Source organism: Plecotus auritus (genome assembly GCF_963455305.1).
Source record: "Plecotus auritus genome assembly, chromosome: 4".
NCBI lineage: Eukaryota > Metazoa > Chordata > Mammalia > Chiroptera > Vespertilionidae > Plecotus > Plecotus auritus.
Window position 1 is genome coordinate 50380952 of NC_137775.1, and position 13445 is coordinate 50394396.

Sequence of the window (13445 nt, forward strand, 5' to 3'; positions counted from 1 at the left end):
GAATATTGAAAAGTAGGCCAAGGAATATGTTCACAAATTATTTAAGACATACATGTGATGAGAAGGTGGGATTTAAAGCTGACAGATTTCTAGTTCATGCAGCTGAGTACATGTGATTCTATTACCTGAGACAGGGTATATAGCACAATTATTTTAAATATTTATCTAGGTCTTAATTTGTACCAGGATCTGCTCTAAATGCTTTTAATTATTAATTTATTTAATACTCACAGCAATGGTATAAGGTCCATTTTTTAAATAAGAAAAATTTATGAGATGGAGAAAAAGTAACTTGTCCAAGGTCACAAAGCTAGTGACTGGTAGAGTGGGATTCCAAACGTGAATGAGGGTTGCACAGCCTGTGCCTTGCAGTTATATAACCTCATTACTCAGGAGAGGAAGAGCTTTGAGGAGGGAATTGGGGAATATGAATATGAATGAGGCTGACCTTTAGAAAATAAAGATTTTGGTATTTTTTTTCTGCAGCATTTTATATATTTGCAGTTCCAACACAGCACCATATTAGTTCATCATTTTAATTTCTAATCAACTTGATTGTATCTTTATTACAACCATATATTACTTTCAACCAATGAACTAGTAACTCCATCAAAAATAATGTGGGCTTAATTTATTGTTTATCATTATATGTTTTTTCCTAGTGGTTAGTTACCCCTTTCATTTTAAATGTTTATATTTTGTATTATGCTGAGCTCTGTTTTTTTCTCTGTATGAATCGAGTCTCTCTTTTATATTTCCCAGACATATAGCTAATTAAACATGTATTTAATGATGTGGATCAGGGTGATGAAAATTAAATATAATCCTAAACCTGTGTCTCAAAAAACCAATAAAAATCCTCTCAAAATTCCATATTGGCTTGTCATTACATATTTTTGTTAACTGGATGCTTTTAACTATATTGGGAAGGTGGGGGGTAAGGGGGAGAAATCAACTAAAGGACTTGTATGCATGCATATAAGCCTAACCAATGGACACAGACACCAGGGGGGTGAGGGTATCAGTGGGGGGTGGGGGGACAATGGGGGTATAAGGACACATATGTACCATGTTTCCCCCAAAATAAGACAGTGTCTTATATTAATTTTTGCCTCGAAAGACATGCTAGGTCTTATTTTCAGGGGATGTCTTATTTTTCCATGAAGAAGAATACGGTACACATTTATTGTTAAATGAAAATAAAGGAAATTTATTACCTGTATATGGTACGGTAGTATGGTAGTTGTCAACACAAACCAGACAAACTGCGAATCCTACAGTATCAAGAATTTACTCATTTATTCAATGACAATCATGTCATCATCTTCTGGAACATCATCATAACAATCCAATTCCTGAATTTCCTGGTGAATTTCTTGTGACTCCATTTCTTTCAGAATCAGTGGACCAAATCTCTCATGTTTAGCAATAGCACTGTCTTTAAATGAGTACTTCTTGTCAAGGTAGCCTGCTCGCGGTGCATTTGCAATGCACTGTCAGTGATTTTCTCCCATGAATTCTTCACCCAAGTCACAACTTCTTGCAGTTTAGGTTTCACAAAGTTTCCACGCTGATTTCTCTCCATTCTATTTTCATTGTAGTCATTAATTTCCATGTGCAAATTGTCTTTGAATGGCTTGTTTATTGCAATATCAAGAGTCTGGAGATAGGCTGTCATTCTTGCGGGAATCATTATCTGATCTGTTTTTCTTTCGTGAAGAAATGTCTTCATGTCTTTAGCGCGGTGAGTGCTGGCTGCATCCCAGACTAGCAGACCTCTTTGGCTCCCTTGCATAACAAGCGGCAGCATTAAATCGACCCACTTCCTTATAACTGCTTGTGTGGCCCAGGCTTTTTCAGTTTCAAGAATAAAAACGCCCAAAACACGTTCAATCTTTTCCTTCTTGCCCTTAGAAATGATTAAAGGTGGGATTTTAGTGCCATCCAGACGAATTGCCAAAATACAGGAAACACGTGCACTTTCGTAAGCAGTGGAGGGAATGTATGCCAAGGAAGCACCCCGCTGTTCAATTGTTGTTTGAGATGATTGGCCCATAAACACTGCAGTTTCATTCATAGCAATCATGTTGGAAAGATTGTATTTAAAGAAGTCAGCATCATCAATAAAGAACCTGAATGCAAGTGCTCGCTTAATAACTTGAGTATCTTCCAACCTAAACAATGTTGTAGATCTTCTTAAAGACAGTTCACTTCGCTGAAGGAAATTATCCAGCCAGTGTTGTGATGCTTTGAAGTCTTCGGGGGCTATGTCAAACTGTGGTGCCATTGCAAGGGCAAATTCTTGAATCTGAGCCCTATTCACAACCAAAGCCTTTGCTCTCCTGTCAACAACCCATTCACAGATCAGGTCTTCCAGCTCGGAAAATAATGGTTGCCGACTTGATCCACACTTGCGCTTTTTAGCATTTCCCTTGTCCACTTGTTCAATGAGGTTACAAACTCTGCTCGCCATTTTTGGACCAATCGGATACTCAACATCTTCTCTTTGCAGAAAGCAGTAAGATTTTGGCCCCAAGAGTCTTCCACGATTCCTTTCTTGTACTCCACGGAGTAGCTTTTTCTTTTTGCGCTCATTTTTAGGGGTAAAAAAAAAGGAATTGGGGTATCAAGGTGGGGGGAGGGGGATCACTCAAAATGACACAGGGGGGATCAGAGGGGGGAATCAAAATGGCACAGGAGAATCAGAGGGGGGATTACCATTTTAGTAACCCCTTTTGATCCTCCTGTGTCATTTTAAGTGATCCCCCTCCCCCCACCCCTGTGCCACTGAACACCTTCACCAGACATCCCCCCTACCCCTTTATCAGACATTTACCCCCTGGGGCCTGCCTGGGGACTGTCACTGGGCTTGCTGGGGCCTGGATCTGAGCTGGAGCAGGGTCTGCCACTGACTGAGAACCTTCAGTCATCATGAAGGTGGCCGCGAGCATCAGGTAGTGTCACCAGAGACAGACCAGCACTCACCACCTTTGCCACATCCCGTCCGCTCTAATCCTCCTGTTCTTCTACAAGCATGTGCGAAAGTCTCCTCCTCTCTCCCGCCCCGCACTCACCGCTCACTCCGACCTCCACTCCGCCTCCACACAGCAGTGACGTCAGGACTCCGCATAATGTCACTGGTTGCTAGATGCCAGTTGGGGCGGCCCTAGCGACCAGTTTAGGGTAAATTAATTTTCATTCTGAGACAGAGCCTGGGCCTTATTTTCAGGGGATGCCTTATATTTCACTCAGAAGGAAACCTGTAAGTAGGTCTTATTTTCAGAGGATGTTTTATTTTTGGGGAAACACGGTAATACCTTAATCAATAAAGAAAAAAAATTAAAAAATAAATCCTTAAATATGCTAATAAACAACTCTGTTTCTACACACACACTAAACCATAAAATATTAGTATGTCATTTACCTAATGAATGACCATGTATATTAAAATAAACTCAAGGGCTAGTCAATTTTATAGATACGATGGGAATTCTGCCTAGTTTGTTTATGTAGCTTTCACCAGCTTTAATTCACATTTTTTACTGATGATACACAAATCTAGAACATCAACAATGTGAGTACAATTATTAGAATTAATGAATGGTTTTCCTAGACGACATTGGAGGACAAAAACACATAAATATCTATTATTGGTTTTAAATTTAATAAAATGTGTATTGCCAAATTATTCTTTTAAAGTAAAACAGATAAAAAGAAGTACAAGTTTGTATTGGCTTGAAACCAAACCAAACTGCAAATTTATTAGAGCTTTACTTTGAATGGGGAGACTCATAGTCTTGTAGAGACTGTTAGCTTTCTTTCATTCTCCCCAGAAGCTATTTCAGATTTTCTTCTCTCGTCTCCTATAAAATCAGGGCCATGCTCATGATCAGAGATGAATTCTCCTCATAAGTGTTAGAGAAAGTGAGAATGACAGATAGGAACTACCTCACTTTCCTTCTTTCCTCCCACTAAATTCACGAAGTGTCTTTTCTCCTAAGACCATTCTTGGAGTTAAGAGTTAGCCTTTCCCACCTTCTCCTCCAGAAACTCACTCCACCAGTAGATCCTTCCGTATCTGTCTCCACCGTTTCACTTCCTGGTGACCCATTTCCAACATTTAAACGAGTATCCCATTGATATTCATTTCCTATAACTACTTACTGTACCACAAATGGAGTGGCTTAGACAACAGAAATGTATGGTCTCACAGTTCTGGCGGCCAAAAGCCCTAAATCAAGGTGCCCATGAGCCGTGTTCTTTCTGATATCCGTAGGGAAAACCTTCCTTGGCTTCTAGTGGTTTGCTGGCAATTTTGGAGTTCCTTGGCTTGCGGCTCACAAATCCAATCAATATCTACCTTCATTATCACATTCTCGCTATGTGTGTCTTTTCACATGGTCATTTTCTTATAAAGACACCAGTCATATTGGATTAGAGGCACACTCTACTGCATTTTGTTGTCATCTTAACTAATTACATCTACAATAACCTCGGTTCTAAATAAGGCCATATTCTGAAGTACTGAGTTAGAACTTCCTACATATCTTATTTTTGGGGGGGAGTGTTGAAGGGGGGGGGGTTGACACAGTTCAACCCACAACACCATCTTAATAAAAAACGGCAACTAAATTAAACTTTAAAATATCCTTTAATCAGACTTATTGTTTCAGTCACCATTTTTTTCTTTCTTATCCCTTTCTGATCAAAATTCTGAAAGTTTTGTCAAAAATTTCTGCCTTTTCTTTCTCATCAATCTCTTCACTCTTTATCATACTCTTAAAGAAAATTGTCTTGTGTATCTGTGTGCATGTGTGTATTTGTCCCGAATATGCAAAAATAAATATTCATTCAATCTGACAGTTCTATTTCTCATTCACTGCCAAATGGAAAACCAGTCAGCCTGGTTCTGTAATTTGACAAATGAACCCCCAAGTCATGAACATTTAAAGTACAGTACAGACAAAACATTATATCTATGAATATTCTCTTAGACAAAAATGTCATCCTCTTATTTCTGGAAGCTCCACATCAATTCAACTCTCAGGAAATTATCATTGTGAAAATGAAGCAACCAACAGTAACTTTCTGATTTTCTTACCCAAAGGACACTTCTATTAAAGGTCAAAACTTTCTTTTAACTCTGGTTCCCTACTTTTATCAGGGACTTCTTTTGCAGCTCCTATTTCTGTTTTCTTCGTCATAATACCCTGTTTGGAGGATTATACTCAACAACATATACAAATATTCTTTGTATATCCTGTCTTTGTTTTAAACTCTGGTTCCGTAGTCTTCTCAGTTTATAAGGACTTATTTTTTTATATTTTTAAAAATTTATTTTAAAATATAATTTATTTAAATAAACAAACAAACACATAAATAAAAAGTAATTACTTGATTGCTCTAGCATAGAAGTAGGGAGTCAGACCACTATTTTCATTTATACTTTTTGCTCTCATGACAAGTTGAGTTACTATAGGGACTTCTTTTTACAGTTTCTATTTGTTTTCTTCATCATAATGCTCTGTTTACAGGATTATTCTCAACAACATCTAAATAAATATTCTTTATATCACCTGTCTTTATTTTAAACTCTATTTGTATCTTTTTCTTCTTTCATGTCAAATTCCCATTTTTTTGGTCCAGCTTTATAATAAAACTTTTTGAAAAAATTATCTTCATTTACAGTCTAATTTTTGTTTACCTTCAATTAGCCTTTTAAGTTTAAAATATTATTTAAAATTATTTAAACAGCCCTGGCTGGTTTTTCTCAGTAGATAGAGCATTGACCTGTGGACTGAAGGGTCCCAGGTTCAGGTCTGGTCAAGGACATGTATCTTGGTTGTGGGCACATCCCCAGTAGGGGGTGTGCAGGAGACAGCTGACCAATGTTTCTCTCTCCTTGATATTGCTCTCTGTCCCTCTCCCTTCCTCTCTGTAAAATCAATAAAACATTAAAAAATAAAATAAAATTATTTAAACAAAGAATACAATTGACCCTTGAACAACATTGAGGGTTAGGAATTAAATTCACATATAATTTTTGACTCCCCAAAAACTTAACTAATAGCCCACTATTGATCAGAAGCCTTATTGATAATGTAAACAGTTAACACATATTTTGTATGTTAAATGTATTATATACTTATTGTATTCTTAGAATAAAGTAAGATAGAGAAAATAAAATGTTAAGAAAATCATCAAGGAAAAGAAAATTGTATTTATTGAAAAACATCCGCATATAAGTAGAACCATGAAATTGAAACCTGTTTTGTTCAAGGGTCAACTATACTTGTATTTATTATTTTACTGTGAAATATACATAGTACATATAAAATATTTATATTTTAAAGAAAATAATAAAAAGTAATACTTAAGTTCCCACAAACAAGTTCAATAATAAAACATTAATAATTTTAAAGCAACTTGGATGCTTTTCCCTAGTCCCCTACTTTAATTTCTCTGCATTTTTGTTAACCAATTTCTCACTTTCTTTGTACATCTTTTCTTTTCTTTTGAAAATATAACAAATACAGAAAAGTTAATTAGGTATGTAGTTTACTTTAGACAGCTAGCACCTATGGACTGCCACCAAAGTCCAAAATAGAACACTGTAAGCCCTCAGAAGCCAAAAAAAACTTTATTAGTGTAGTGTGAATTAGTAATATTTAATTTTTAGGCAGCTTTAAGTTCATAGTAAAATTGAGTATAATGTATAGAGGATTCCCACAGATCCACAATCGCCCCACTACACCCAATATTCCCCACCATGAACATCCTGTATCACAGCATATATGGTATTTGTTGCATTTGTCAAGTTCATGTTGCATTTGTAAAGCACACAAGCTTGAGGGCTCCCCTATGACTGGGTCTCCTTAAAGTTTTTAACTCAGATTTGAGCACACTGAACCTCCAGCAATTTGTCAACTACAGTTCAGATTTTCCTACCCCCAGCACTAGTTCTGGCAGAGGTTTTCGCTTGCTGATTCCTGCACCAGTAAATTGGGATTCTATGTATTTACTTGACTGTCTCTTTAATTTTTAGGGCATCAGTTTGCTCTATGACTTTACTTCTCTGATGGATCTAAGAAAAGTTGTTGATTTTTCAGTTTGCTCATCTTTTTGCTTATTGTTAAGATGGAGCAGCATTTTGAAATTGCTTACATGGTAGACTAGATCATATAAAGTTTTCCGATGTAACATTTCATAGTCAATATTTCTTTATGGCTACCCAATATTTATCCTTTTTATTTATTGGTCTGTTTTCTTGCAACCTTATGTTTCCATTTGAAATAATTTTCTTAAGCTTAAATTATTTCCTTAGTGTTTCTTTTAGTATAGAATACTAGTAATAGAGTTTTTTATTTTGTCTGAAAACATTTTTTATTTCATTTTGACTTTGAAGGATATTTTATCTAGATATAGAATCAAAGCTGATCATTGTTTTTCTTCAGTGTGTTATAATGATGTCTTTTTATTTTTTTAAAAGTTTCTCCTGTTTCTGTTGAGAAGTCTGTATTTTTAATTTTACTTTAAATATAGTATATCTTCTTTTTTTCTGTCTGCTATTAAGAGTTTCTTTTTGTTTTGATTTTCAATACTTTTACTATAGCTTGCCTAAATATGATGCTTGTATATATCTTACTTGGTCTATAGAACTTTTTAAATTGGTGGGTTAAATTTCTTCATTAGTTTTGGAATATTCTCAGCCATTGTATCTTTAAATATTGCCACTACTCCACTTGCTCTTGCCTCTCTTTCTGAGTCTCTAGTTATACATATAGTAAAAGTATACTTTTGTTAATACCTTTTCTAATTTTTTTAAAATATTTGTGTCATTTAATAGGTACTTTTGTAAGTAATCCTATCTAATAAAAGAGTAATATGCAAATTGACCATCACTTCAACACACAAGATGGCCGCCCCCATGTGGCCAAAGATGGTCGCTCCCATGTGGACACAAGATGGCCAGCAGGGGAGGGCAGTTAGGGGTGACCAGGCAGCAGAGGAGGGCAGTTAGGGGTGACCAGGGCTGCAGGGGAGGAAGGGCAATTGGGAGGGACCAGGCCTGCAGGGTAGGACAGTTAGGGGTGAACAGGCTGGTAGAGGTGGGCAGTTGTGGGCGACCAGTCTGGCAGGGGAGGACAGTTGGGGGGTACCAAGGCCTGTAAGGTAGGGCAGTTGGGGGAGACCAGGCCTGCAGGGGAGGACTGTTGGTGGGGGGGACCAAGCCTGCAGGGGAGAGCAGTTGGGGGGGACCAGGCTGGCAAGGTAGGGCAGTTTGGGGTTACCGGGCCAGCAGGGGAGGGCAGTTAGGGGCAATCAGGCCAGCAGGGGAGCAGTTAGGCATCGATCAGGCTGGCAGGGGAGTGGTTAGGGGGTGATCAGGCTGGCAGGCAGAAGCAGTTAGGGGCAATCATGCAGGCAGGCAGGTGAGTGGTTGGGAGCCAGCAGTCCTGCATTGTGAGCCAGCAGTCCTGGATTGTGAGAGGGATGTCCGACTGCCCAATCCACTGGGATTGGGCCTAAACGGGCAGTCGGACATCCCTCAAGGGGTCCCAGATTGGAGAGGGTGCAGGCTGGGTTGAATTTCGTGCACCAGGCCTCTAGTATTATATAAAATCAATATAAATCTATATGGCCCTAGCCAATGTGACTTGGTTGGAGCATTGTCCTCTACACTGGAAGTTAAATGATTCATTCAGTTCAGGGCACATGCCTGGGTTGGAGGTTCTATTCCCAGGTGAGGCATATAGGGGAGGCAACCAATTGATGTTTCTCTCTCACATCGATGTTTCTCCCTCTCTCTCTCTTTCTTTTTCTTTATCTCTCCCTTCCACTCTCTAAAATCAATAAACATATCTTTGGGTAAGGATTAAAAATTAATTAATTAATTTTAAAAAATCTATATTGAAAAAGAAAATGATGAACATAAAAGTTATTCTAGAGCAGCCGTGGGCAAACTATGGCCCGTGGGCTGGATCCGGCCCGTTCGGCTGTTCTATCGGGCCTGCAGAGCCAAAAGAGCGGAGGGTTCTCTTGCTCTCCCCTCTGCTCCTTTACTTTGAATTTATATTAGTTCACACAAACACTCCATCCATGCTTTTATTCCGGCCCTCCAGTCCAGTTTAAGAACCCATTTTGGCCCTCGAGTCAAAAAGTTTGCCCACCCCTGTTCTAGAGGATAACGTAATGTGATTTGGTAGAGACACAGAACTTGAAGGCACCAATCGTGTTCTTTTTTTTAACCTTAGTGATAAGTGGTAAGTTCTATCAATTTGCTATTCTTTAAATATATATGTACTAGAGGCCTGGTGCATGAATTCATGCACCTGTGGATCCCTTTGCCTGGCTTTTGGGATTGGGCCCAAACCAGCTCTCTGACATCTCCTGAGGGGTCCCGGATTGTGAGAGGGTATAGTCCAGGCCGAGGACCCCACTTGTGTATGATCGGGGCTGGGGAGGGACCCGTTGAGAGACTTGCCAGCAGGGGAGGGACTGTGGGAGGGCTCCAGGGCGTGTCTGGCCCATCTCGCTCAGTCCCAATCGGCCAGACCCCAGCAGCAAGCTAACCTACTAGGCAGAGCATCTGCCCCGTGGTGGTCAGTGCACATCATAGCGAGCAGTTGAGCAGCCTTAGCATATCATTAGCATATTATGCTTTGATTGGTTGAATGGACAACTAGACCACGGGACACTTAGCATATTAGGCTTTTATTATGTAGGATGTATACATATATACATGTGTATGTGTGTGTTTTAGTTTGTTCAAACTGCTATGACAAAAGTACCATAAACTAGCTGACTTAAACAACAAACATTTATTTCTCACAGTTCTAGAAGCTGGAAAATCCAATATCAATATGCCAGCAAATTCAGTGTCTGGTGAAGGTTCACTTTTTGATTCAGATGGCTGTTTTCTCATTATACCAGTATTCTTATATGGTAGAGAGCAAAAGAGCTCTCTGGGGCCTCTTTTATCAGAACACTATCCCATTCATGATGGTTCCATCTTCATGGCCTAATCACCTCTCAAAGGCCCTATCTCCTACTACTATCATACTGACGGTTAAAATTTCAACTATGAGTTTTATGGAGACACATTCAGTTCATAACAATGATAGATAAAACAATAAAAAGTTTTTTTCAATAGAATTTAGTATTGTCAAATATGGAGAAATAGGCCTATGTGTACGTGTCTGATAGAATATTATATTGATATAATGTTGGACAAAGGTACATTGTACAAAGGGGTTGTATGTTTAATAATTAACTGGACAATGTGGGCACTGACCATTGAGAATGTATTTTAGTTGTATGTGCACAAGGAGATATGAAGAAGACTGCTATGACTTTTTTGAAAGTTAAGTTTGATCTCTAAATATTCATCAATTGGAAATAAATAAGTAAAACATAAATATGTTGTTATACAACTGTTAGATCAACTAGATTACATGTCAAGTTGAAAAAAGGAAGTTGTAGAAACATTTGCCCAATGTGATACCATTTATGTAGATAAAGACATAATTAATCAATGCTGATGGCTTATAGATAATATACATGTACTACAAGAATTAAAAATACTGTTTTTCAGAATACACTCCAAATTCATGATAGTGGTTGTCTCTGGAGAAGAAATAATCTACACTAATAAAAGAGAAAAATTCAAATTGACCGTACCTTCATGACGCCCACCAGCCAATCAGAAGTGAGTATTCAAATTAACCCAACAAAGATAGTGGGTTAATTTGCATATGCAGGTGCTGAGTGGCAGGGGGCAGGGTGGGACACTTCCGTCATTGCCATGGCGATAATGCAGGTGTTCTGCACCACCCCAGCAGCTCTGGGCCTCTGGGTAGAGTGGGAAGGTGGAAAGGTGGCTCTGGGCCGGAGCGAAGGCAGATAGGAGGCTCCGGCCAGAGCAAAGGCGGTGCAGGCAGCCAGGGGAAGAAAGGCCCATTCTTGCACGAATCTTCATGCATCAGGCCTCTAGTAAGTACATGATCAAGAATCAAACACCAGGGAATTCAACATTATCTATATAACTAGAGGCCTGGTGCATGAAAATCCATGCACTGGAGCGGGGGTGTCCCTCAGCCTGGCCTGACCCCTCTCACAGTCTGGGAGCCCTCAGGGGTGGGAGGTGACCCGGCAATCAGGGGAAGTCAATGCCCCCATCACACCTCTGCCGCTGCTGCTGCCAGCAGCGCAAGCCTCGGCCGGCCCTAGTTACCTGAGCCTCGGGTGACCCTGGGCACCTGGGCAGCCGCCATCCAAGTCTTGCCTGCACCTCGGGCCGGCCCTGGGGGGCTGGGGGGCTGAGGGGACTGAGGGACTCTGGAGGCAGGTGTGCGGAGCAGCCAGGCCTGCCAGGGCGGGCCCAGCTGGGCTGTGCACCTGCTGCCCCAGCGGGGCTAAGCGGTCTGGACACCACCATCTTGTGGCTGTGGGTGCTGCCATCTTTGTGAGGGCATGATGGTCAATTAGCATATTTCCTCTTTATTAGATAGGATTTGTTTTGTTTATATTTTAAAAAATGAAGTACCGGTAAATGTGCCAAGATGTTAACTTTGTTTCATCTTGGAGGTTTACATTTGAGGTTTGCTATATATATTTTGAGAGATAATCAAAACAAGTGAAGAAATTAAAGAGAATTGGATTGGGGGGGAAATTGAAATTATAATGAGACAAGAATGATTTCAAGTTAGGTGGTTAGTTAGAGGCTGTGAAATTAGACAGATTGATTTGAATTCACCTCCAGAAGTGTTAGTTGTGATATTATCCAACATTTTTTTATTGCTAAGACTCATTCATTTTAACCTGCATGTCAAATGGAGATATAATCATACTGTGTGTGTGTGTGTGTGTGTGTGTGTGTGTCTGTGTGTGTGTGTGTGTGTGTGTGTGTGTGTGTGAGAGAGAGAGAGAGAGAGAGAGAGAGAGAGAGAGAGATACAGTTGATTTTGGAGCAAAGAAATGCTCAAAGATTTAAGTGAATTCTAAAGACTCTTCAAAGTTTTGCAGTTATTGTTTATTATTCAACAAAAAAAAAACACACATTGCTTTGAATCTCTACATAGTAAAATATACTGTATGTTATGTTAGCCACATAACTATAAGGGCATGTAGGAGGACTATCCTCAGAGGATAATTCAAATTCATTATTTCCTTTTCAAATGGCTCAAAGTACCTAGCATGGCTCAACACAATAGTCCTTTGTTGAAAGTCATCCATTATTTTCTGTGACATTATATACTTTGACGTCACAATGCATCAGGATACCGACTATTGGTATTCCTCTTAAAATAACAGTTCTATCTGTGGTCCCTTTTATTCTCACACAAGCAAAGCTGTGTGCAACATTCAAAAACTGACTAACCAGCCACAATCTCTGCAATGCGCTCATTGAGAGCTAAGACTCACAGATAGATGCATTGCTGTGATAATGTTACATTGTACTTCTCTGGGATGAACTGGAAAGTTGTCTTAGTCATTTGGAGCCCAGAGAGCCATTCACTGTTATCCCATGTCTGCACTATTAGCTCATGCTCCAGAGCTAGCCTATGTTTTGGCCTGCAGTGTACAATAACTGTGTTTTAGATGCAAGTTCATGCTGTCACTTGGTTGAACAAAGCATAACAATAGAACAGATACAGCCTATTATAACAGCTGGTAGTCAGCAAACTATGTTTATGACAATAACTAGTGGATTGTATTTTTAGCAACAGACGTGATGACATAAACAGAAAATAGAGAAGGCTGATTAGATTACTTAGAGTTTAGGGAGTTGTTTATATTAAATCAAGAAGACAACCAATAATAGCACTACTACTGGACCACAAACTGTAGTAGTGTATTTAATACCAAAGACTAATGTGGTTAGCATACTTACCATAGTGATGTGGATGTAATTATAATATCATCTCACCTAACCATATGTTTCAGTGTGAATTTATACAAATAAGCTTTACTGAATTTAGTTGAATAAAAATTCTTTCATATGATACACATGATTCTATTATGTATTTCTAGTAAAATGTAGCCTTGCAACTGATGAGAATGATGGTCACTTACTGCTTTTTTTTCTGAAATTGAAATTTCTGGAATATCATCTAGAGATGTTTTCCTTATGAAGTACACCAAATGACAACTTCCTTTAAGATAAAAAAGCACAGCAACTCAGTCACAGCTTATTGAAACAAAGCATGTGTGTGTTAAGAGATTGTGTAATAAGACAAAAATTATTTTAGAGCAGAGATTTCTAGACTATTCTCTTCAGAGTCCTGGGAACTGTTTGTGGGTAGTAGGAGTGGGCAGCTTTAACCACATAAATGAAGTGATATATTGGACTCTATTTAAACTGTCATATGAAGACAGGGCTCCATTGCTCAACAATTCCAAGCTACACAAAAAGTTTTTCAGGTATAATTCATCTAGTACTCATA

General features: G+C 39.0%; 1 long non-coding RNA gene across 1 annotated transcript in view; it reads left to right on the forward strand.

The window, feature by feature from the left end:
- Window positions 1–13445, forward strand: part of LOC308247492 — an 85000-nt gene that overhangs the window by 25658 nt on the left and 45897 nt on the right. Inside the window, exon 2 of the long non-coding RNA XR_013960509.1 lies at window positions 10595–10708. This is a non-coding gene — a long non-coding RNA (uncharacterized lncRNA). The remainder of the gene's footprint in view (window positions 1–10594; window positions 10709–13445) is intronic.